Source organism: Cuculus canorus, chromosome 1 (assembly GCF_017976375.1).
Source record: "Cuculus canorus isolate bCucCan1 chromosome 1, bCucCan1.pri, whole genome shotgun sequence".
Classification (NCBI taxonomy): domain Eukaryota; kingdom Metazoa; phylum Chordata; class Aves; order Cuculiformes; family Cuculidae; genus Cuculus; species Cuculus canorus.
The window spans coordinates 140,506,693-140,533,192 of NC_071401.1; the positions used below are offsets into that span (position 1 = coordinate 140,506,693).

The 26,500-nt window shown below is 38.8% G+C and overlaps 1 protein-coding gene across 5 annotated transcripts in view; it reads left to right on the top strand.

The window, feature by feature from the left end:
• The window catches only part of EPS8 (epidermal growth factor receptor pathway substrate 8), a 144,222-nt gene that overhangs the window by 14,097 nt on the left and 103,625 nt on the right, over positions 1-26,500 (top strand). For 4 of the 5 annotated variants that reach the window (XM_054062543.1, XM_054062534.1, XM_054062575.1 and 1 more), the window contains exon 2: positions 21,356-21,500. The exons of the other annotated variant lie outside the window; for it this stretch is intronic. The gene's annotated coding sequence lies outside the window, so the exon portion shown is untranslated. The remainder of the gene's footprint in view (positions 1-21,355; positions 21,501-26,500) is intronic. 5 annotated transcript variants of the gene reach the window in all.

The window sequence follows — 26,500 nt, forward strand, 5'->3', positions numbered from 1 at the left end:
TGATGCAAGTCCTCCTTGTTCTTAAAACCTCCCTCACGGATCTATAGTGCAGTGACTTCTTTAAGACATAAAGAAAAATGCATGGAAATTTTACACATGTCCTTGCCTTTTATGTTCTCCCTGCAGGACTCCCCTACATGGGACTCTTGCTTCCATAACGACGAAATGTTCTGAGGCAGCTTGTTGGCACGATCACATGAAATAACAGAGACTTCCCGATATTCCCTGTTCTTACCCTGTGTAGATATATGCCTTCAGGGATCAACTGACCTTAAAAACTATACATATCTGGAGGTTAGGGTCATTTTTGTTGTACTGATTTTTTTTTTTTTTTTTTCTGTAAACATTGGGATCATAGCATCATAGAATAGTTAGGGTTGGAAGGGACCTTAAAGATCATCTAATTCCAACCCCCCTGCCATGGGCAGGGACATCCCACTAGATCAGACTGCCCAAGGCCCCGTCCAACCTGGCCTTGAACACCTCCAGGGATCGGGCATCCACAGCTTCCCTTGGCAACCTGTTCCAGTGTCTCACCACTCTCGTAGTGAAGAAATTCTTCCTAATGTCCAGTCTAAATCTGCCTCTTTCCAATTTATACCCATTCCCCCGGTCCTATCCCCACAGGCCTTTATGAATAGCCCCTCTCCAGCTTTCCTGTAGCCCCTTCAGGTACTGGAAGGTCGTTATAAGATCTCCTCAGAGCCTTCTCTTCTCCAGGCTGAACAACCCCAACTCTCTCAGCGTGCTTTCGTATGGGAGGTGCTCCAGCCCTCCGATCATCTTCATAGCCCTCCTCTGGACCCGTTCCAACAGCTCCATATCCTTCTTATGCTGAGGATTCCAGGGGTGGTGGCGTACCCACTGATTAGAAACCATATGTAATTAGAATTCTTGGTCTAAATGTGCATTCTCCACTCTGGACACATATTCCCTTTAGAGATTCCAGAAAAACACTGAATCATTGCTCTGGCAGAAAAAAAATGCAGGGCTTTTACCCTCTCTTACTTTCTCTCATTTATGCCTTTAAGACAATGCGTGTACATATTCTGCGGAGGTAGTTTTTCAGTTTCTTTCTTATTTTACAGCAGCTATGTATTTTGTTTTCATCTAGATCTAGTGTCTTGCCTAGGAAAACCACATCTGGTAACGTCTTCAGTAGTTGATATGTTCCAGACAATAATACAGTTCATGTACTGTGAATCTGGTGGAATATAGGCTCTGGTGTACAGTAGTACTCAAACATTTGTGGCTTATCAAAAAGTCTTCTCCCCCTTCACTGGATGTAGAAAACAAATCTTTCATTCCAAAACTTACTGAGATTTGCCCAAGACCTACCTTGATCAGTTTGAAGGTATTCAGCCCAGTTGGAAATGTTTACTGATATAGCTTGTTAGCAGTGTTTGTGAAATCATTGCCCTCAGCTGTTGGGCAGAGGGTTGATCCAGGATCAAGATTTTGATCTATAAGTAGTACTTATTTGTTCCACTGATAGTAATGGGACAGCTTGTCTGTCTGCCTGTTGTTAAATTTAAATGCTTGTGAGACTCTGGCTCAAAATGTCAAATTAAGAAAACAACCACCCACAACAGAAAACCAAAACAAACTCCAAGCATATTCATGCGCTTCTTTTATTATTAGAAACTTTGATCATTTGGAAATAATGTAAAAGAGTTTGTTGCCATTCTTGTTATTTTTTAGTGTATTCATCTTAGTGTGAGACACATCTTTTGTTTGAAGTGTGTGCTATTTTAAACAAGCGTTATGTTTTCATGAAAACTCTGCTGGACAATGTCTAACTCCAGACACAAAAGCAAATAAACGGACAGAAAACCTCTGTTTATTTGAGATGAGAAAAAGAGAGAGAGAGGGAGAGAGAGGGAGAGAGAGGATCTAAAATTGCTTAGTGGTCTTCCTTGTCTCTTTTTAATGTTCCTTGATGTTCTTCTGCAGTTCTCAGGATTTACTCTATTGCATTGGTGTGTCACAGGAATGTGAACTACAAAGAAGTCTTGAAATGCTACCATCTTTATACTGTATATATAGAAGAGAGGCTCAAAGTGCTGCAATATGATGTTTATATAGGTTGATTCCGATTTTACACTGTTCAGCTGTAGGTTTCAGGTGAGAGGTGGAAATTCAGATTGATGCAAGTGCTTAGTGACAAATAATGCATTATGGACGCTTCCTGCACCCTGGTGAAGTCAGTGTGAGGATTCACATCTTTGATTTGGGGCTGTTCATTCTATAAAAATCTGAGATCTCTTGCATGCAACCTTGCCTATTTAGAATTTATGAAGCTAACAGGTGAAATATGGCAGTTCATCCATAGTTTTACTATTCAGTTTTACCTCAAACAAAATTAAGGAACTTTTACTGTCCACTGAGATCATCATGATTTCCAGTTGCTTGTTAGGATGGAGAACTCTCATGATGTCAGTATTGGCACTGTAGAGATAGGTGTACTGGCAGTGTGAAGCAGTGGAGGCTGTTGACTGGGGAAGGAGCAGAATGGGCTGGTGATAATGTACGGAACATCATTTCACCACTTTAAGAACTTCAGTATGCAGCTGTTGAGAGCTGAGAGAGCCTCCAGTATCCCTTGCTATGAGGCACTTCAATTTGTTTTCATTCAATTGTTTCTCTATTGAGACTTACCCTGTGACGGCTGACAGTTAAAAGGGCAGTACCTCACTAACTTTCGTAAGAGCTCTGTGTTTTTCATAGCACCCACTCTATAAATGGAGCAGAAGAAACTGGTTTTATTTCCATATATTCTTACAGCCTCCAGATCTTTTCCACTGGCTGCAGACCTATATTGCTAGCTACCACACAGTGAAGACCAAAATGACTGTCCCAACAACCCTGGAAAACTGAATCCCTAGCCATGATATCAGGTGGGGCTATGATAGTGGTAGCTGAGGTCTGCAGTGGGAAATGTCAGCGCTGCCACTTCAGAAACCAGAATTTGTAGCTTTTATCCCTCTTTAGCAAAGCCCTAGGATCCTTCTCTTGAGTGCAGTCTGCTAAGTCTTTTGAAAAGAATAAACTGGCTCACATCCAGTACTGTGATTTTTATCTTGAATTAATAAAAAGTTTTCTTTTCTCACAAAGGCAAATACTTTTGTTTGAAACTAAAATTGCTTTATCTTCTTGGGGATTCTAACATGTTAGCTAACACATTAAATATGGTGGGGGTTTTTTCCTAATAATCCTTTTGCTGTCAGGCCCTTTGATCTGCCCTGGATTTTAATGAGTCATTTGAAAAAACAGATCTCTATTTTTGCAATTTGACTGTGATGCTCTCTCTCATATCAGTTACCATTTTCAGAATGACATCTGAGTCTCCCTATGTTTCTGCATGACTGGAAACTGTCACTACTCTTTAAACTTATTAGTGCTGGAAATGGATATGCTGGTTTATCTAACAGGGATGAAACATGACGCACCAGCGTTCAAATTCAAATGTGATTCCCAAGAGTAGAGGAAGAGGTGATGGTAGTCATGACAGCTTAGATACTTACGGGGGTGAAAGCTGTGTTGCATCTCAAAGAAGTTTTGGGTGCTTTGCCTACAGGTTGCTAAAAGCAGGTTGTGGCATTTTTGGACATTTCAAGAAAATACTGTGTTTTAAGATAAAAGTTGAATAGAATGAGACAAATTTTAGCTGAAGATTATACCGTGGAATACACTAAATTTTGCTTGCAAAAGTAACCTAAGTTGGGAATAACTCATTTTGGGGTGAGAGGATAAGCCTTTGAGAAGCTAGACTTTTAAGAGGGCAGATGCAAAACTGTGACTGAAAGCTGAACCTCTGTAATGGCTCTTGAGAGTCCACAGCTGCACTGAAGTTATGATGCAAAAATACAGACCTGGAGATGATTACTGAGGCAAAATGATTCTTAAAAATACAGACCTGGAGAGTGAAGGCCGTGACTCTTCATCTGTCTTTAATGGACCTGAAGCACTGAGGACACAAGAGCACCGCTGGCACACTGTCACTTTTCTCATCTGAAAGGGATGTGAGCCAAGAGAGCAGAAAGAGACAAGAGGAATCCCTGTGTGACTTGGCACTTAACACAGCTGCTGCTCTTCTTACAAGGTGGTAGTGTGTGAAGCCAAGTATTTTAATTGCTTCATTATTCTTCCACTTTATTATACCTAAATATATTCTGAGAACAGAAATTATTTCCCCTACCTCTTCTCTCGCTCTCATGCCTGAATACAATCCCAGAACTTGCTTGTAATAGGATTTGTTGAGACTACCTTCACCATTTGAGACTAGTGATGTGCTAAAATGAACAACTGGCATTTCAGAAACTGTAAAACTGACCTGACAAAGTGTGATTTTCATTTTTTTCTTTTTTTTTTTTTTCCTTTTCCCTTCTCTCAGCAAGTTGTAGATGTTTCTTTATTCTGGTGCTGTTGTGCAGTTCTGTCGCTGGTTAACATTTCTGCAACCCATAGAGAAAGTACACTCTGAAATGCTTCCCTAGTCAGTTGGTAAATAGAACGTAAATGATAGTTGTAAATTAATCTTGTTTTAGTCTTTTTCCATAAATAGAGTTCAGATTGCGGCAATAATACAATGATCTTGTCCAAAGCTAATGGCTGATAGAGAGTTCCAATGTGACTTTCAGGGTGATGGGAATGCTTAGGACAGATTAGATGTTTCCTAATGGATTTGTGGCTTCCATACTAACTCTCAGAAACCCATTTATTTCTCTGTAACAACCTAAGAGTTGTATCTGCTTAAGTAGTAGCCTTTTTAAAGTAAACTTTCAGTTCTACAAGCTCCAATGAAACGGCTTGAAGGCTCTGTCTTCTCGTGATAGATAATAAGGTTGGAAGGAGAAGGAAGTTTTGAAACCCTTAAAATTCCTAAAGAAAACAAGGATGTCAGATTTCTTTAATAAAAAGTTAAAAACAAACCCAAAAATTTCAGTGAGTCATAATTTACCGGAACTTCAACTTTTTTTTTTTTTTTTTTTTCCTCTGTGATAAGAGGAAGGTGGATATTTTTTTTCCCCATTTATCCCCAAGGAAGGCAAACTTTATCAGCTTTGTTGCTGGTGCTACAGTTGAGTACTGCAGTTATATTTAAAGGAATAATATACAATTTCATCTATTGGTAAAATAAGGATGCTTCCGAACAGTTAATAGAATCCCTTCACATGAGACTTGAACATTGAATAAAGGGAAATGATTAATCCATTGGAAAAAAAAAGATTTCGAAAAGGCACGGAATAAATAACCAAGCTGGACATTTGCAGAAATGCTTATAAAGGAAGGCTGTTTTCATTGTAGCAAGTAGTCTGCAGCTCACTGATTTGGAAGAGAATGCTGCTTCCAATAATAAAATTAATTTCTGTAACACTTTCTGTCTGGCTTTGGCTCAGATTAAAAACTGAAATATTCTCTTATTAAAGCATTAATGCTAATTAGTGAATGAAAGATCTCTTCAAAGTAATGTTTCCTTTATGAAGTAATGACTTGATATTAAAGAAAGGTCTTGCTTGATCAGCCTTTGAGGTACTGCACTAGGCTTTACACATTTTTAAAACTGTTATGGTAAATAATCTTTTAAAAGGATGCACTTCCATCAAATGGAGTTGTGCTGTAATTCAGATTTTCAGCTCATAGGGACCACCCTGTTCTTCCTGATGATTTTTTTTCCACAACTCATTGGGTTCTTGCTTTTGCCTATCTGTTGTGAATAAGATTTTCTGTCGACCTCCTGCAAAAGAAAAGTGGTTTTATGATCTTAAGTGAAATATTTTTATTTAGTTTTATTTAGTTTGCTTTTGTTTTAGTTTTTTAGGCACCAACATATCAATAGTTATCTTGTCCATTTTGTTCTCGCATTTGCAGTAAAGTGAAGCATTACTGCAAAAACCAGAAATCCGGTTTGTCCTAGACCTTGAAAGGAAATTGCTATGGTAACTGGGCACTGTATATCCCATTCAGGATTTGTGTTAGGTGTACATGCTTCATTTAACTTTCTAGTAGTCCTCTTGAAATTTGTTATGTCTGTGAACTCCAATAAAACATCATCTCTAGTGCACTAAGAAGAAGTAATCCCTCACTCTGTCTCTGCTTCCCTCTGCTGCATTCCATTTGTCTGTGCCTTCTGTCTCACTCTGTGTGAGTGACTGGAGATGCTGCTCTAGAGCTTCCCGGATGCTGATGGGCAGCGCTGACCCAAGCTGTTACTGTCCATCAGCGTAATGGCTGTGGGAAGGGGACACTGCAGGAGCTGAGCACGATGTGTAGACACCCAGCAGACTGGGTGCAGGGACTGCGTGGGAACTATCTGCACCACTGGATTTCTGGTCCTTAAAATCACTTTCTCTTCCCCATGCTTTAAAAAAAGACAGTCATAAGCTCTGGTGAGTGGTGGCTGGCGTCCTGTGCCCAGCTGAGGCATTGGTTCCTACTGAAGCACTGTAGAGGTAAGAGCTCACCTTTGGAGTTAGTACCTTGGAGTCTGGACCTTTCAAGTAGTTTGTTTTCATGACCCCTTTCCTAAGATGACAGAAGTAAAAGGGGCTGCATATGCACTTAAAGAGAAGGAGGAAATCTTGATGGGTTTGAATTGTTAGGCGGCATTGTATTTATATTTTTACATTTTCTTGTAAGAATAATTCCCTTCTCTTTGATATTTGACTTTTTTTTGCCAAGCTCATCAAAAGAGTCTTGTTTTTTAAGATGCAGGCATCTACCATATGCCAGAATCTGACGGTTGCTCTCTTTTTCTCTTCTGTGTAAGATGTTCCCTTAAATTTTGGGTGATATTTTACCACTCATTCTGTGGTAGGGCTGTGGGCCAACCCTGTGGGTGCCCCCAGGCACTCAACGGAGCACAGCACAGGCTGGATCACAGATGATGGGCTGGGTGCCTCTCTGAGCTTGCAGCTGGATTGAATTATGGTGTTGGGTTTGGGCTTCTTTATGGTTTAGCTGAGGAGTTTAGCACCATCTGTGAGCTGTTTGTAGACCGCAGTGGGTCTCGTGTTCTGGAGTACATTTGAGTGAGAGAGAGGAGAGACTGGGAGAGCCAGCAATCTCTGTTGGTGGTTGTAGTTGTGCTTCATGTGCAAATTTAGTCAAGATGCACCCAGACTAATTGATAATGCTGAAAAGTCTTTGTAAGAGTCTTCTCACCATTGTCAGATCCCACTAGCTTGCTTCCTTCAACTTTTGTAGGATTTCTGCTAGGTGTGTTGGGACATATGTACATATTTATTCAGTTCCAACTGGTAGCCTCCTGTTGCCTACTTCTCATCATCAGTTTATTTGCAACATTGAGTGATGGCTGTGGTGCCTACGGGATAAAAAATAAAAAGCAGGTGGAGCTTTCTTGAGCCCAGACTGCCTTTGGACCCTGCTTATGGTGAGGTTTCCATGACTTTGTAACAAGTAAGAGACTGTTTTCCTTACTTGGGAAGAGAAAAGTTCCATAGTTTCCATGTGCCAGGATATCATGAGGTGATTCTTTTTTTTTCTTTCCAGAAGCACAGGGAGGAATCTAATTCTCAACTAATACTGCCAGATCCTCTTTGCCCTTGGAGAACATTCCCCTACGGATTTTGGGGGTTATTTTTATTTTGATGTCGGGGTTGGGTTTTTTTTCCTTATTTTTGAGCCAGTTTTAGTAAATTATTTGAATTTACTCAAGGCTACTGATACAAAGAAATTTAAGGAGGTGACCTGGGGCCTTATGCTGACTTGAGTTTGCAAACCAGCTCTGTTACCAACTGGAAGCCATAGGTAATTTATTTTCTTTGAAAATGTCCCGGGAGAGGAGACAAACAGAAAGTATCTAAAAAACCAAAGCTTATAGTCAGCTTTCTGCTTTTCCTGGAGGTGGTGGAAAGGGAGTTATAGTGTATGTGTCCACAGGTTTTTTTTTCTTTTTTTTTTTTTAATGACCTTTGACAGTTGGGAGGAGGGTAATATTTTACATAGTTGTAATTAGAATTCTGTTGTTGATGCTTTGTGTCTGAGTCCTGACTTGAATGCAGATAAGCATTCAGTTAGGTAGGGCAGGCACAGTTTATACCCCTGGGACACTGATTGAGGAGAATCATGCAAGGCAGTAGATATTTCCCTTCCCTCATGACAATTTAACAGGAAACATTTGCCCAACCTCATCTTTGTTTTGCAGTCTTGCTTAACCTGGAACATAGTGGGGTAAAACATGGGGTTTGTCATAGTTTACAAAGGGGAAAAATAAGAAGTACGGACTCTTTAATATTAATACTTTCTTTCTTGTAGCTAAGCAGAGACCTCCTTTACCGGCTGCCATGCCCAAGTGCTTTCACTGAGAAGTGTTGAGCTGGGCTTTTGATGGGTTGTTCTCCATGGGTCTGTGTTAGAGAAATGTGATATTTGGCCCTGGTTTTGCAGGGATTTTCACAGTGAAAGTAATACCGCAAACTGTCAAATTGCAAAGAATTCGAAGGTTTCTGAAAAACAATATGCCAAGCTGAAGTCAGAATTTTAGGAACTCTCTAAGCACTGATAAATCAGGAAATTATTTTCTTGCCTGGCTAGAGAACTGCCAGCTTTCACACTGTCAAGAAGAATCTGTGTATAACCTGAATAACACATAATTGTGTCTCATTGGAACTTAAAAATATGATTTATAGGGCTGACAGGCTTTTGTTTTATCAACATTGTGTGGCTGTAGTGCAAACAAAAATGTACTTCAAGTACCTAGAAAGAATCAGACTGAAAAATATGTCATGTTTTTAATTCTGTGAATTGTTATGTCTCTGAGTAGGTCTTCTAAGCAAAACACTTTTACTTCCCTCAGGAAGGCAGGTGATTAAACATAATATTCTCATCTTCCTGTTGCTGCAGTATTTTTGTAGCTCTGTAATAAGCATTTCTTTTTTTTAATTCATCTGTGCCCACTATGTTTGGTTTTGCCCACTGAAAGCAATCTTCATTTCTGGCAGTTTTGTGTAATTCAGTAGCCTTTGGGGAATGAAGCTTTGGCAGGCTATTGCTATTCACTGCAAGACCTGGGAGGATGTATTTGAATTCCCAGCTGTGTGTTGGCAGTGCTGTGGTCAAAACTTTTTTTTCTTTGTCTCCTCAGCAGCCATCCCACCATTGCCAGTATTGGTAGAAATAATGAGTGGTTAAAAAATGAACCAAGTGACTTAAACTCCCATTTCTATAAATACAGTATCTTCCTGCCTAGTTTTCCCAAGAGAATTTGTTCTAATGTTGTTTGCTCTACAGACTGTTGTATATTAATCTCTCTGCTTTCAGAAGGGTAAATCACAGGATCTTGTGAAGTGACTGGCCCAGCATTGATGCTAAGCAAATATTTGCCTGGTTAATTTATGAATATTGTACACGATAAAACTTAAAGCTATTACAGGCAAGTACTTAGTTGTTCTTACATTGTAGGTGGAATGTGTCGTCTCTCAGTGGCACAGCTACATTAGTCTCAAGTAGATGATGTTCACAGACTGAATGCTTTATATTCATGCCGCTGCTTCTCTAAGTCATTCTGCATCTACATTAATTTCCTATAAGGAAAGATTTAGAACTTAAAAATCCTGGCTTGAGTGTCATTCTTCTGAAGTAACTTAACAAATTGGCATGTGGCCTTGACATCTCATGGTTGGTTGAGGTCCTGAGGCAATATTTAATGTAACAGAATAAGCAGTGCTCCAGTTAACAGAATCATCTCTTATGCAGGGAGATGCTTTTATGCCTTTCAAGACGAAGAACCTTTTCACTGCACATCCAGCTATTATTCTGTTGACGTTTGTGGAGAATCCCACATATTTGTTTCCCTTTGGGTGGGAAGAGTTTAACATGTTCTCACTGAAGAGACCAGAGTTTTAAGCCATGGTACTTACATAATGATTAACTTGTTTAAGGACTTGAGAGTCCCCATGGATTTGCCTGAAGCCAGTTAATCAAAGTTTGAATTTTCAGCCTAATGTAGTAGTCATGTTTGTCCAGTAAATCAAATTAATCTTAATTAAGTTTAAGCCTATGATAGAAGGAGACAAAACCAAAAGAAAATCATAATATTGTGGAGTTTAAAGTTTGAAAGGATCATTAGACAAGCAGACTGATAGTTTTTCTGTTCAAAATTTAAATAAATTTTAAATTCATGTTTCTGGAAATATGTTTCAACTTAGTTTTTAGGCTGGAGCTAGACTTTCAGTGATACACTGACTGCTGTGCTTCTGTCTTAATAGGAAGAGTATTTTTCAGACCAGTAGGTTGAAAGCTCTTTGTAAAGCCTGTCTTGTCATGCTAAGCCTGTAAATTGCTTTGATCAACTTTGCAACTTTAATAGTAATATTAATATTAGAAACAAAATTCCTGTAGTGGATTTTTCCATATGATAGAAAGGGAAAAAACTGAAAGTGATAAAGCTAGTAGCTACTTATGCTCATTTGTATGTATTCTTCGGCTGAATTAAGTCTCCTGTTTAAATCCTACTCTGGGAATCCTTAGATGTGTGATACTGGGCTGAATTACTTAATCTCCTTAGGATGCCTGCATTTTAATAAAACAGACATCAGTTTTACATCTCTTGTTCTATTGATTGTTTCTGAGGAAAATTACTCTCTTGATTTAAATCCAGTAGAAACTGTTTTAAAATACTTGTCTTCATCATGCCAGTGTTGCCCTCTTTCAAAACAACAAGGCATCTCTTCACTTCTAGTTCTGAAGGACATATGTAGTGTTCTTTCATATCTCTCTTCTTCTTAGATCTCATAAGAAAATTTGTGCACAAATAGACATCACCAGCATAGTTTTTACAGTAAATTAGATTTCAGTCCTCCACAGCTGTGAAAAACAGTATTAGCTTTAGTCTTTCTTCTGGGGACATTCTAGTTACGAACTGTCATTTTCTTCTTCTCTGGCCCCTTTTTTCAATAATCTTGTTTTAAAACAATTCCGAGAAGCTTGAAGGAAGTTTTGCACAGGGTATGCTTAGTGTAGTCCACTGGCATAATTTATATGTTTCATAGGTCGGTGTCTTAGTTGGCCGACCTGTAGTAGCTGGGCCACTGACAGTGTTTTGAGTCTCCTGGGAAGTGAAAATGTTTCCTCCTGGGTATGATCTTGATGCATCAAAAGCATTCTCTGTCTTCTTTGCACTGTGCATCTCCCATGTGGATCCTTCCTTTATTTTAGCAGTCTTTATTTCTTCCTGGCAAGTAGAGAGAGACTGTGCATTTATTATTAAACTCTAGTAAGGGTGCACAAATTGGTTTGAAGCTACAGACAAACAACACTGCTTGGGCTATGTAAATAATGCAGTGGGTTACCTGACATAGTGGAGAGGCGTCTAGAGTTTCTCACCTCATCACATCTCCTGCAAACAATTGGTAGAGGTTGGCTTCCAGTTAGGATGGTAAATGTTAATTTCTAGATTAGGTTTTAAAAGGAGTGTCTCTCTCCTCTGGTTTGTATAATGTTCCAAAGAAAGGAAACTTCCTAGGAGAATTACCAAAATTTTCCCATTTCTTTGCTTTAATGTGTTTTGCTGTAACAGAGGTTCAGAGATTTGCTGAGTGCTCAGCCATGCTCCTTGCTTTTGGTAGACTTCTGGACGGGTCAATGAGCCAAATCCTGTGAATATATTATGCTGTGGTTTATTAGGCTATCTAATAAATAGCAGTGATACAGACATTGTTAACATTTAATCAAAATTCCAACATACTTAGCCATTCTGTTTTCACAGGCAAACCTGTGTGTTTAGTAATAGTTTAAGACTAGGCATACTGACTTGGTCCCATCTTCATCCTCTAGATGAGCTATGTTCTTTCTTCCACTAGCAGAAGAAATCTGATTTCCTTAGTGCCTAACAAGCAGTTTCAGCTTAGGATACATTTAGTGTCCACTGCAGAATTGTCCTACTCCATGGGATATATTGCCAGATTGCTGCTCACTGAAAGGGTACAGAGACGGTGAAAGAGAAGTAATGAAAAGAGTTGTGCCTAGGAGCATCATGGGTTTGAACTAAGCCTACTCTGAACACATGAAAAACTTTCCCCTTTTGTTCCAAGCCTGGTAATATAGGTGTACGAGATATGTTTTGTGGTACTCATGTTGTCAGCCTTTCTTTTACAACCTCCTGTCTTAAGTTTTGTATTTTGGCCCTGTGATTATTGTTCCATATGAAGATGTGGCATAACCTTTTTCAGCTTCCAGCAGTGAACAGTATTCTATCTACTTTTTTCTTGAATTTGTTTACCAATTTGGGGGTTTATTTTGTTTTTTTTATTCAACACCATGAGGGTACTATTTTATGGCCACAATTGCAAGTCTAAAAGTAGCTTTGAATGCGTAAAGTAACAAGGTGATGAACGTTATTTTAAATGGTTCGAGTGGATATCTGGTTTTATTTATCTATTTTCCCCAGAGGAATTATGGTGGTAAGATTAAAATAATGAAGCATTGGATTAGGAATTGTTTGTTCAGAGGGATTTCATGTTTGAGTGTGTTAAGCATTGGTAATGATAATACATGGATTTATGGAGTAAACAAAACCAAACACAATTAAAATAGTTTGTTGATATTGGCAAGACAAGATTTTAGGCGTTCTTGGGAAACAATGGGCTAGCTTTCCTCTAGCTTTCATGGTTTTTGCTTCTGGATGGGATGCATTACAGTCCCTTTTGGTCATGTAGATGTTTAATGTCCTTATTCTGGCTTCGTGGCTCCAAAATTGTCTAGCCATGTTACTTTAAGTTATTGTGTTTTGCTCATAATTACAAGGCAAAAGTAGTGTGGAAACACAAGGGATATGCAGATAAGTTAGTATAAAGCTGGAGATAAGTGTCCATCTGACCATGATGGTTTGTTTGTTTTTTTTTTTCCAGCTTGCAGGGAGGCTGGGCTTTTAGTGTGTTTCTTTTTTGTGTATGATCAGTTAGCCTAGGATTAGGGGTTTTTTTGTTTGTTTGTGTTGTAAATCCCGGTCTGGGCCTCAAATGAATGGTAATTAGACTTCTGTACTGCATGTGCCACATTGGAGAATCAGCTCCTTACTAATATGACAAATAAAAGCACAGACAAGATGATATAAGAAAATCAAAAAGAAACTGGAGCAAGGGTAGACGTTCTGAAATTATGAAACAGAGTAAGAGAGTTGCTTAGACATTTTTGAAGGTGAGACTTTAAATATTTAAAGGCGGGGATTTCCTTTTTGTGCACTTAACTTGTAGAAAGACATTACTGCAAGACTTTACTGAAAGCTTTAGCTTTGAAGAGGCTTCAATAAAAGAAACATTAAGAAGAAAACCTTTATAGAGATAAGTGCTGGGTTTTGTTGTTGTTTGGGTTTTTTTTGGTTGGTTTTTTTTTTCCCCACTTCTAATGAGACCTTTTAGAAAGCTGATTCCTAGCTCATGCCTGGGAGTAGCTGGATAGAAATTGATTAAAGGAATATTACTTTATAATTGTCCATTGTAGGGTTCTTTATGATTACTTGGCCATCAGTGGTACCAGTCATCACCAACAGGAAATGGAGCTAGGCGACTTTGTCCTACAGCATAAGAACCATTATATTTATTATTCTTATGTAGAATTTGAGGAGAATATTTTTCCCCAGGTCTGCAGAAATTCCTGCCTTTCAGATTATTGAGAACTTTGTCCTCACCAGAGCCCTGCTCCAGAATGGATTGCTCCTGGTGATGTGTATTAGCGTGATGGGTGCTAGCAATAGAGGAATTAAAGTGGTAGTGATAAGTACTATAAAAATATGTTTTCTTGTTTGAATCTGTTGTTTACAGGAATTAGTAGTTATGCTTTATTGAGAGCATTGCAGTTTCTTTTGAAGGAACAGAGTGGCCCCAAGAAGCAGACAAGGCAGACTGTTAAGTTCCTGATTCTTCTTCTGACAAAATAACGTGTTGCTTTCTTAATGACATCTGATAGCTTGAAAACAGATTTGCTCTCTTTTTTTTTTTTTTTCTCCCAACTGCATTACTAGAGTGATAACAGTTATTGCAAACTTTGCTTTTCATAGTTGCATTGATTTTTAGGATGATTTAACTTGGAATGCAATACAATGAAGCACATTAAATTCTGATAAACCATTAATTCTTGAAGTAGAAGTCACACAGAAAATAACAATGAGTTCAAAGACTGTGGTCAGTACCAATGATAGAGTAGAAGAAAAAAGATCATTAGCTGCCAAATTGCATAAGAGGTTGCTTTGAGTTAGAGCAGAAGCTTTATTACCTTGATGGGCAACATCAGGAGAAACTGGAAGACATTACTTACAGTTCAATGCTTTGACCCCAGTGAACTAGATGAGCTCTAACATTAGCAATAAATGTAAAGTCATAGGTAAGAAATTATATTTGAGAAAATGGGGAGATGAACTGAAAATTGTGGCATCCAGATGTCTTGCTACTGTGCCTACTTGTGATTTTGAGGGAAGGAATAGCACATACATATCGTTTGGAAGCAGCTTCTGATTATGGCATGCTGGGGAAACTCCCCTTGCTCCTGAGCTGCGAAGAGAAAATTAACGGCACTGAAACTGATATATTACAATATCCTGTGCTTAAAATAACTTTTATTACCGTTGTGGCCATAATGTGGTAGAATTCTGTAGGTGTATTGATGTGGAAATGTGTGTGCTTTTGTTTGTAGAAGTGATTTCAAAAGGCTGCCTGACTTTTGTGCTTTTCTTGATAAATAGAAAAGATTCCAGAAGTTCCTAATGATGCAGTTTTGCAGTGAGGTAACAGTTAGGAAGGGTCAGCTTCAAGAAGGACTAATAGCTGCATAGTTTTAAATTTATACCAGTCTGAACCAAATGTACAATCATTTGCCTTTTGGCCATGAGTTTTGTTCTCAGCTACTTACTAATCGAATTTCTGTTGTGCTGCTTCCTAATCTTTCTACTTGTTAAGGGATTCCCCCTTTTCAGGCTTCCCTTCTCCACATCTTTAGAGGTCTTAAGAAGCAAGTGAGCTATAATAAATTTACACAAGCCAAGGCTATCAAATTTTCTAAATAAGTTTAATTTTGCTAAATTTCAGTATGAATACTAGGCACTTCACATAGTGCACTTTTCAGAATACAGTGGGACAGTTGCCTGCATCATTCAGCTTTCATTTTACAAGAGGGCTAGTAAAGGAAGGACTTAATAGCAAGCAATTAGTAAAGTTAATTTTCTTTGCTACGGAGGACACCAGGTGTTTTGGTAGGCTCTAGTGCTGAGATTTAAGAAGGATGGGTGTTGGTTTATCCCAGTCTGTGACTATCCTTTTTCTTTCCCCATTTCTGTGGAATGTCATCTTCTTTCCCCCTACTTTTGGTGAAGAAAATTAAACAAAAAAGGTCAGCTAGGATAAATAGCGCAGTTACTTTTCACAGTCTTAGTTTCTGCCACTCTGAGCACCTGCAGCAAACAACATCCCCTTCTAAGCCAGTAGTAGAATGAAAGAAAATTAAATGTCTTTAGGTGCTACAGGGGGAAAGGGAACTTTCCACGTGGTGAAGTGGGATATGATGGGTCGTTTTGCCACACGGAAATATCTGGAAATTGGAATTTAAATTGCTCTTCAAGTAACATCAAGCATGGTAAGTCTGGGAGTCAAGGGCTAAGCAGCTGTGTTCTGCACAACCTTCAGAGTCCTTAGAAGGACACCTTCCCTTTCTCACACCTCCTCATTTCCGAAAACAAAATACTTTTCTTACTGCTTTTTCTGATACCACATGATGCTTCCCACACATCTTTTCAACGGCAGTAGTCTTTGTCAAAGGTCTGAGAGTTGATGCAGTTTTTAAGAGTGTTTATAGTCTTGCAATCTCACTTTGCAGGAGCAGGCATAGAATTTCTGGTTGAACGACTGATGTCCACGGTGTGCCTGTTCCCTACACTCTCCATGCACGTCCTTTTAAAGTCTGTAATGGTGTTAGAAAACAATAATCTAATCTTCCTGAATAATATGCTGCTCTCAGTTTTGTTTGCTTTCTACATGCATGTATCTAAAGAGACAGATTTGTCTTCTGTAGGGCTAGGAAGAAGTCCTGTGTCTGCTGAAATGTAAGACACGGTCTGTTGACTTCAGAAAGGCAGAAACTCAACCATGAGTTTTATTAATAACCTCTCTATTTCAGTTTAGGAAAGGATAATTTTTTGAATGCCATCAAGATATGCTGCTGGTAGGGAGACTGCAGCTTTATATGTGAATATATTTGCTGGTGTAACTTTTACGTGTTTGAGTTCAGAAGTGGATCCAAGTTGAATAGATGAAAACAACTTTTATGAAAACTGAGACTAATATAATTTGTTCCGTATTTCAAAATAAAACAAAATAAAAATGGCAATGATTGGTTTTCAAATGAATAAACGTGATCCTTGCAGAGCTTGAAATCTAAACATTGAGGTAGGAGGAACCTAAAAGTAAAACAGATCTCATTGTTCTCCCTGCAAGAAGTTGAATCTGGGAAAAAGACAAAAGTAAACAAGGAAACAGTGACAAGTAAATAGCCACTGAAATAATCTAGCAGCTGTTAATAAACCAAGTCTGGCATTTATGTACAGAACCAAAGAAGGTATAAACATGCAAAAGGTAGTAGTAATAATAATAAAAGCTCCTGTAGCAATTCTGAACTTCTGCAGCAATGAGGATGGACAACTTCTAGACATATGACTTAAATTTGGGAAACTTTGTATCACTATAGGTACCATATAATACAATTTCTTTTCATTAGGTTTCTGTCTTGTTTTTGTAACTTTCTCATTTCTGAGGGCAAGGAGGAGGGAGATTTTATTAGTCTGTTTAGGATGACTCTTCTACAGTGTAATTGTAGTACAGCATTTTGAAATTATATTGTTGAACATCATCTTTTAAGGAGTGTTTGACTTCTATATGAGTTGTGTGGAGGTTTCCATCTCTTGGCATTCTGCCCATTTCAGGCAAAACCATGCAGCATCTTCGCACGTGAAATTGTGAGAAGAGATGGGCTTTTGTGTGAAAGTATTAGAAACATGCTTTTGGTACATTCAGGGGAAAACTGTACTTCTAGTGGTTATGGAAGTAGTTTTGCATTGTAGTTTTGTAAAATAAGGATTTCTGTTAGTCAAGAAAATTTCACAAACCTCACACGTAAATGGAACTGTTGTAGAGTTGCGTATCAATGTGCTTTTTTTGAGGACTCACGTAGGGGAGAGAGTGTGTATGATGTTTTTTTATTATTATTCTAAACCCGTTACTATTTCTAAACAGGCTTTACAAAAATATCACACTAAGCAATGTGTTGTTTCTTTTGACCTTACCAGTAATGCTTTTTCTCTTTGCCTTGCAAATTAGCTTTTCCCTGTAGACTTACCTATTAGCTCTGGAAAGGCAAAAGGAGGTAAAAGCTGAGATGAAGTTGGATTTTTTAGTTGGTTAGTTTGTTTTTTTTGTTTTGCTTTAACTCATTTAGGAACAAAATACTATGTTAAATAAACTGGTATTTTATGACTTCAGGTTTTCTTCCTGTGCTTCTTTACCATCTCAACATGCTGCACCTTTTATCTCCACATTCTCAAACCCTGCTAGTTGGTCTGGCATTAAAAAAAGTCTGAAAAAATGATCACAGCAGACTCACCCCCACCCCCTTCCAGGCTATTATTATTTATTTCACAGAGCAGCCTGCTCTAGTGGGAGGAATCTCTGCCCATGGCAGGGAGGGTCGAACTAGATGATCTTTAAGGTCAACCTACCACTTGACCACTCACTGCCAACCCAAACCATTTTATGATTCTACATCTGTTCAGGTGGCCATCTCCACTCACTTAGAGGGGTGTGACTCTACTTTTTCAGGACAAGTCTATGCCAAATTATTATTTTTTTTAAATTTTCTTCTTCTCTTATTAAGTAAGTCTGGCCAGGCCACACTTACTTGGATTAAATACAAGTAAAAAGAAAACTCACATTAGTTCAGGAAGTTTGTTCTGTGGTTCTTTGGAAGAGAACATTCTGTCCCTTCTTTGTAAAACCAATACAAACAGTTTCTTGGCACAGACAGTATTCTTTGTAGATACCTTGCTTTAAATTATCTCTTTGGGGTTTTTTTTTTGCAAGATTAAGTATCACAGTTCCTATTTCCTGGATAAATTCTGCCTTGTATAATTGTGCTTTCACTTTGTAAGTAACATCTGCAGAAATAACTGGGCAATAAGATTAAATCTTCTATGCGCTGTTTGTGATCTGTTGATGAAGGATACTTAATAATAGAAATGGTGATAATAAATTCTGGGATAGTAAAGTTTGTTTATAAAATAGCACTTATTCAGAAGTGGTTATAGTTCATTGTAAAATTGTTCATGTAAATATGGGTTGTGTGACTGTTGATATTACTGGAAAAGAGCTGTAGAAGTACAGAATAGTCATAAAATTTCCAGAACTGCAAGGCAGTTTTATTTATTGGGACTAGAGAAATTGTGTGCAAATTTTATAGAAAGGTGTTCTTTTCCCTTTTGTTTTACATTTTTTGTAAGGGTATGAGTTACTTTGGCTTGCTAAAGGAGTATTGAGGACAGTGTGGTTCATGTTCTCATATTAGCCATTTCTGACATGTGAGGGTTTAGCCTATGGTGCTGGAATTACAAATAAAAGCAGGGAAAGAAACATGCGCTACGCAACCTTAATCAAACAAGGAGCAATCTCTAGTGCCCTCTTTTGATAATATATTCAGTGGAACCAGCTAGGGGAGGGTTTTATGTGACACTGATAGGTTATTGGACTTGTTCTTCAATTGCCTGTAACTCCTACTGACTTGGGCTCTTACTAGAGGGGAAATGAGAGCTATGTTACACCTTGTAGAAGGCAATCCTGCTTGTAGTAAGTAATATTCCCAGAGTGGTGAAAGATGCATATGCTGTCTGAAGTGTCTCTGCTGTAGCAGCTTGGAAGTGAGCTGCTACACACACAACTGACGTAATTTTTCAGAAGGAGCTAAATTTTTAATTGTAAGAAGGTAACACACTGAAAAAAAAACCCCAGTCTTGTAAACTTTCCATTTCCATACATTTAAATCCAAAGACTAAAGAGGTTTGATTGTTGTGTCTGTCTTATCTTTCTAGCAAAGCCTTTTTCCTGTAATTAAAAGAGCATCAATTTTTCTATTTGATTCAATCCAAGCCACCCACATGATTATTTCACCTTCCCTCCCCCTCCCATCATTATCTGATATTTTGTTTGCACAGTCATTATTCATTAACTGTGTCCATCTCCAGGGCTACAAACAGTAAAATCACCTTAGCGAGGAGGAGCTCTGAAACTCATCAGCGAAGTCTAATGTTTTTCCTTTTCTGTTTTACATTGGCTTTCAAATGAGAATCACAAAACCTGTCACAAATTTTGGAGATAAGAAGCTTGGAAACAATGAAAGTGTTTGGTACTTTATTTTCTTAGCAGAATTCTTTAGTTCTTCTGTACTAAGAATAATTAAATTCTCCGTAAGAAGCTATGGAGATCACAAGTTACTCTTGGAAAAGCAAAGAGGTGCAGTATCGTCTTTTTTACATGCACACATATAAATGTATATACATTGGCATACAGCCAAGCCTATTTCCCTATCTCCAAGACTTATAGATGACCCTGTTTGATTTAGAGGTAACTTCTGAACATACAATTTTTTTTCCTTTTTGGCATATCCTCAGGTGGCTGTGTCCACCTCCTTGCTCTCTTGAGAGACAGAGACCAACACGGAAAGGTCTCTCTGTGATTTTTCTTGAGATGTTTTGGTCTATTGCTTTTTCAGCATTCGACCGTGATTCCTCTGAAATCAATTACAACTCTTTCATACTGACCCAGGGTATTGGTAAGCACTGGATGTACTACTAACTGCATCTGGCTCTTAGAGTGCTCATCATCACTTATATTTTGTTAAGATGACTATCACCTTAATCCATATTTTGCAAGGGAGAAAACAAGCATAGAGCAGTAGAGGGTCTTGCCCAAGGCCAGTGAGCTGGGAAAGGACAGTGTTTGTGTCTGGAAAATGAGGAGTGGATGCAAAGCAGCCTCTGATGGCTTAATCTGTTCTGCCTTTGTGTTGTCCTTTCTTCAACATAGGTTTCCTGATCAGCAAACCGTTAATTGCCAAGCTCCCCTTAAAATAACAGAATTTCAAGTTTTTGACAGAATTAGATGATTAACAGAGAAATCACCCGTATGATCTGGTCATATATATAAGCAACTTGATAAGGTTAAGTACATAAACTAGCTCGGTATACTATTTCCTGTATTAATATGCAACTACTGGATCAATTCAGATTAACTGAATTGCTGCTTGCCGTGATACTGGATTTACGTGTTACTGCTCCTTCCTAATTCTGTTGCTCTATTAAATTGATCTATACTATTAAATTATTTTAATTTGATTTATCTTAAAATGGAAAACATAACTTCAGGGTTGGCCCTGCAAAGGAGGGAGAATGGAACCTCTCATAAAAATCACAGAATTAGATAATGTCACAATGACGCGCCAAAGAGAGTAACTCGTAAGAAAATTTGATTGTGAGTAGAGCAGGTTTGGCAAAATTTGAAGGACTGATCAACACCTGGAATGGTGCAGCTATGGGAAAAAAAAAAAAAAGCTACACCATTTTCTGCATTCCATCTTGATTTTCACCTTATGTTCCTTTTCTGCATCCTCCTTCCCCTAGTGCTGCAAAGGCTCCAATACCACTGTTTTTTGAGCTGTCCTCAGCTTCTCTCAATACAAACTTGTTTTTTCCCGTCTCTCTCTCGCATGACACGTAGTTGCTGGTGCCTTGTGACGGCAACCTTGAGCTGCTGCCCCTCAGCCACAGCTTAGTGAAGGGAGTGTAGGGACTGTGTGGGCAGAAGTTGCTTCCCAATATGGACCGAGATGTGAGGTGAGGAAGTGTCTCCACTGTCACAATACCTCTGTCCGTGTGCTTGACCAAGCTTATACAAAATATGTTTACAGAGGATGTTTATGAACATGTTACACTCTCGTTCCCTTTGCGTTTGCATCATTCTCAGCTCTGCTGAGCTTGTCCAAATACTCCAAAGCTTTGTAAGCTCCTGAGACCACCCTTGAGGAGGGATCCAGCCCCAAACTGTTCTTGAAGGCAGGGGTTTGTGTGGAAATTATCCGGGTATCCTGATGAGGCTCCCTTTAGCTGGAGGGAGGAGTTCTTTTTGATATTGCTGGTATTTAGAAAGTTCACGTCTTTGGAAATAGTGGATGAACTCCGATCAGAAAGGTACTTTTCCCTTTCGTAGAACAAGGAAAATTCTGGTTTAAGAAGTCAGAGCAGAGCAAGATTGTATAATGCGCAGTGGAATTGCATAGCTGAACCTGTTTATTTTCTGTTTTTTTCCAGTGATTTGTCTGATTGGGTAGCTGCCTTCTGAGTGACTCTGGAGGGATGCCAGCCAGCTGAGCTGAATCAAGTAGTGGCAGGGACAGCATCTACCCGGGCTGAAGTCTTAATCCCAGGCACGTGGTATTTGCACAAGTGGTCACTGGTGAGTTGTACATAAGCACAGCTTCTCTCACTTTCTGTGTCTTTAACAACAGGCACCTTGTCACAAACTGTAAGTTTCTGGCTGCAAAGACTTGCCTGTCTTGATTGTTTTTCCCAGAGAGCACCTGATGAGCTTAGAGGAGAAAAGTGGTCCAGGTTACCAGCTAGTCTTAGGAAATCCTTACTATTTGTTTGTATGTTTATGGATTGTTCTTTCCTCTCCCTCCACTGAATGAGTAACATCCTTGTGAGGCTAAACTTCAAATCTGTGGCAGTTGGTGTGTTGTACTCGACAATATCACTGTGCCTTTTTAATCAGAGGAGGTTTTATACCCTCTGCTGTAGTGCTTTGTAGCCTGGAAATACAAGCTGTGGGGCTCTGATAACAGTAGTAGTGACTGGCTGCTGTCAGTGATTAAAAATGCTTGTGCGCATGTGTGTGTGTGTGTGCATGTATGCTTACTCACTCTCCAGCTGGATAGAAAATTAAACTCCCCAAAGCCTTTTATGAAAGTGCATGGGGTTTGAGTGTTTAGTTTCTTTTTTTCTTATTTAAATCTCTGTGTGGCTGTGTGCAGCCAAACTTCATCTCCAACTCCCTTTTAAAGATGCTTTGTAAAGAAACAAGTATGCTTGTTTTGACTTCCAGAGTACGGATGTGTCTTCAGTTCAATAATAGATAATACCCCCCTCTGCAAAAGATAATAGCTAGTAATCTTTTTTTTTTTTTTTTTTGAGGGGAAGGTGGTTTCCAATCAGTTTCTCCCATCTGTGATTTTTTCCTTGATAAAACGCTGTCAATCTGCTGCTTCCAGCAGCTGAAATGACGTGATTCTTTGACAGCAAATGCATGGAGTGCTGCCTTTCACCTCATCACACCCTGCTTTATTTAAGACACTGACATGTTGAGCTAACTATTGTCTTCCCTGGGGTGTTGCACCGACGGGTTGTTGACGAGATGCAGCCTGGTCTGCAGAGCACACGTTCACTATTAAAAACTACATATGTTCCCTTAGCTATTGCTAATTTTTTAAACATCTCTGTGAAATTTGGGGCAAAATGGCCTCTCTGTAGATGGATAGAGTCTCCTCAAAGCATTGGTATGATAGAGCCCAGCATCAGATATTGAATCTTCCTAGGAATATCAGGGTTGAAGATTGGTGCTTTAAAGAGAATTCCATGAATTTATTTTCTTGAGAAGATAGAAGTAGGCTCTTGTAAGGATGGGTGTGGGAAAGGAAATACACATTCTGGGCTCTTGTACAACACTTCCAGGTTTTTACTATGTTGTTAAGAGTCCTTATTGGAGTATTTGGACAAATGCCTGGAGGTCGGTGCCATACTGAGCCATACTGAGCCATACGTGCTAACTTGACTAGCAGTGGAGTTGGACAATTACTCTGGCCTGAAAAATGATGAGGGTAATTTTGGCTTTATGATGGGTAAGTCACAGATAGAACAGAGAACTCAAGTATGTTATTTCAAGGTCCATTATTCTGTTAAAATAGGTGAAAAGTAGTATGTTTTAATTAATGGAAAGTTTGGGAGAAACAAATGTGCTGCTCTTGTCAAGTATCCGTCGTATTTTTACGAGTTGGGAGATACCTGTCCTTAAGTTTCCCTCATTACCAGTCTTCTCCCTGCTTCAGTTGATTAACACCTGCTATCTTGGGAACTGCTGAAGGTAGATGCAGTTCCTTTATACTGCTCGAGAAGTCTGAACCCCAGCGCTTAAATAATATAACAACTTTAGTGCTAATTCCAGTGGCTTTGGAGGAGAAAGGTTTGAAAATTGTTGCAATTTATTTTCTGGGTGTGTAAAAATACAGAGGGCAAGGAAGTAATTGGATCAGTGTTTCTTATTTGAAATAGTTATTACTTGGGTAGGTGAGCTTTTATTCACCAGTAAGTATTTTAAATTATTAGAAGATAGAAACCACAATTTTTCTAGAAGCCTAATAATTTCATGTAGATTAAATTATTTTCTTACAATGGAAGCATTTTTCTGTCTTGGTCAGGAAGGTCCCAAGTTTAAGACTAGTTTCTGTCTGTCATATCTGTGATCCCCGGCTGACTCAGAGTCTTGAACTCCAGCATGGGGGAGAACGCCAAAACCTTTGCTCTCCTGTAGCGTGGGTGGGAAAGCATCTCTGCATGGAGAAATCTTCTTTTAAAAACCAAGGTCATCAGGAAGGTACATTGAAAATTCACTGCATAAATAAAGATTGAGTCAGCCTATCATATAAAGTAGCAATAACACCATGATGTAAATCACCTTGTGTTATGGATATGTCCAATTTGATGGGTTTACCTGTGACTGCAGTTAAGAAATGTGTTTGAACTCAAATGCAGCTTTTTCTGTATCTGAGTGCTGTAGTAATAGAGCATTCAAGTGCAGCGTACCTGGAGTGTCCTCTGCTTGGGGTTAGATGGTATTTTGCACTTTGCCTTCAATCCCACTCAGTTGCTTTTTCCTACCTGCAAAGGCAGTGTGCTGTTTTGAAGTTGTAGTTTGAATCCATAATCTGAATTTTCTCATAGTTTTCTAAATTGATATTCTTAAAATTTCATTTCTAGTTCATCTTAATTATAGTCATCCTCTGCTGTCAAAGCAGTATTACATCAAATTGATTGGCTGATATAAATACTGCAGAATCAGGTAAATAAACCTCCTGTCCTGTATATTTGTTTATGTTGCTGGGGTGCTGAAACACACTGACAAAAATTGCAGACCATCATAAATCTGAAAATGAGCAGTGATTAGTTATCAATTAACATTTTGAAACTCAAGAAAATATTAGCTTAAGCAGTTAATTGAAATCAAAGCACCCTTTTTTGGCCTACATTTTGTTTAGATCCATGGAACTTGATGGGTGTTTACGGTGGTTTCACTATAATAAAATTTAACATATTTCTTAATAGGAGTAAATGGGAAAACCCCTGAGATTTACTGTTATGTGCAGCAATCACCTGTGCTTTGCACTTTAAAAAATGAAATTCGTAGGAACATTTTTGTGTTTTGTTTTTTGCTTTTTTTTTTAAATTTTGTATCTCAAGACACATAGTTGCCCTTTCTTTTAAACCATAGAGATAGGGAGGGCATTCTTAGGTCAAGATATTCAAGACCTGGCTGCTCAAATGGGGGCTTTGCCTTTGGAGAAATAGAGAAAAACGGGCATTTTGAGTATTGTCATTGCATGCAGCGTGGCTCCTGATGCTCATGTGCCTTGCTCTGTGGGCAAAGGATCAGTGTCATGAATGAGAGACATTGCTTGCAGGGTGTTGACAGCTTGTCATTATAGATAGGTTTTTTCTTCATGGTTTGTAGCTGAAAAGATTTAGAAATGATGATATTCTCTTTCCCCAAGTGACTCAGGGAAGAGCTGGGGTTTCTTCTTCCCAGATTCGAGGAGGAAAGAGACACTCTGCTTTTTCTTTGTGCTGAGTTTACAATAATTTTACTATCTTGGTCAGATTTTCTTAATGTATACAAAATCATTAAGTTCGACCATTCTCTGCTCTGGGCATGCATGCTGGGCTGCTGAAAATTAAATTAGTAGGTAAGATCCGATGACATAAAAACAAACCCAAGCAAACAAGCCCCCTGAAAGGTGCAGATGGAGAGCACCCTTCATCCTCTGACATCAGAGGAACAGGTCTGTTTGAATTGGCTTCCACCTTTGTTTTGAAAGGTTGCTGTGGTGATGAATAACCTTTGTGGAGGGTGTGTGAGCAAGAGTGTATGTGTGCCTTGGTTCTTGTGTATAAAACAATGGTGCTGTGCGCATGGCTTCACAACCCCATATCAGAGCATGTATTCTGGCAGTGGTCCCCAAAAAGAGTTAAATAATGAAACTGTTGTCTTAGAACTGGTTATTGACAAGATGTTAATCTACTGTTCACTTCCTCACATTGCTCTCATAACAGCTAACAGGATGATGGCTAAGCAGTAGCTTTTTTTCCATTGCGCAGAAGGGAAGTTGCAGAGTAGCTGTTATGCCTTATTTGTGAAAGCTTACGACACTGAGCTTTGTCTCATTACCTGGGCGTGAGGAAGAATAGCAGGTAGAGAAACAGACTGACTCTGTAGAAGAAAAAAAGGAGGCACTCTTATCTGAGAACGCTTCTTTTCTTTCACCTGCAAAGATCACATTTTTTCTATAGTGAGAGAGGAAAAACCTGGGGACCATTTGTGGGTTAGTATCTTTTCGCCTTTATTTATCTTTATTTATCAAGAAATATTACAACAAAATATTGTTAAATTTAATGCACTTCAAAATAGATGAGTATATTTTTCATCTTAAGATAGGAAAATCTGATGTAGCAACTGTATTTTGATACAAAAGCGTGTGAAATTTGGAATATATCCATGAGTATTTTACATGAGACTCGTGCATAATTCATGAAGTCACACTGGTACAAGTATAGTTTGAAGGTACAGTTGTCCGGAGATGTTATAAAGTACACCTTTAGGTAAGGAATTGGCTTTGAGTCTTGGAAAGTTTACTCGTTTTCAAGTTCTGGGTTTACTCTTAGGCTGAAGAGGAGACAATAACAAGTAAGATACTGATCTAATGTGTTTTCCAGCAAAATACAGTCCCACTTCTCCTGACTTATATACTTCACCTCACTAGAAACCTCAATGAAGCTGACAAAAATTAATTACCACCCAAGGCAGCTAGCAGAGAATTTTCTTCCCTGCATATTGCCCTTTTTCCCAGTGTCTGTGAAGCTGCCCCACATCTAACTTGTAGGAAGTACCATGGGAAAAAAAATAAGTCACTCGGAGATGATCCTGTGGCCATGACAAACACAGAGACGTTAAATTGTCTGCTTTTGCTGCGTAATTCCTGATTTCAGCCTGGAGAAGAGAAGGCTCCAAGGAGATCTTATAGCGACATTCCAGTACCTGAAAGGGTCTACAAGAAAGCTGGGGAGGGACTATTCATAAAGGCTTGTGATGATAGGATGAGGGAGAACGGGTATAAACTGGAGAGGGGC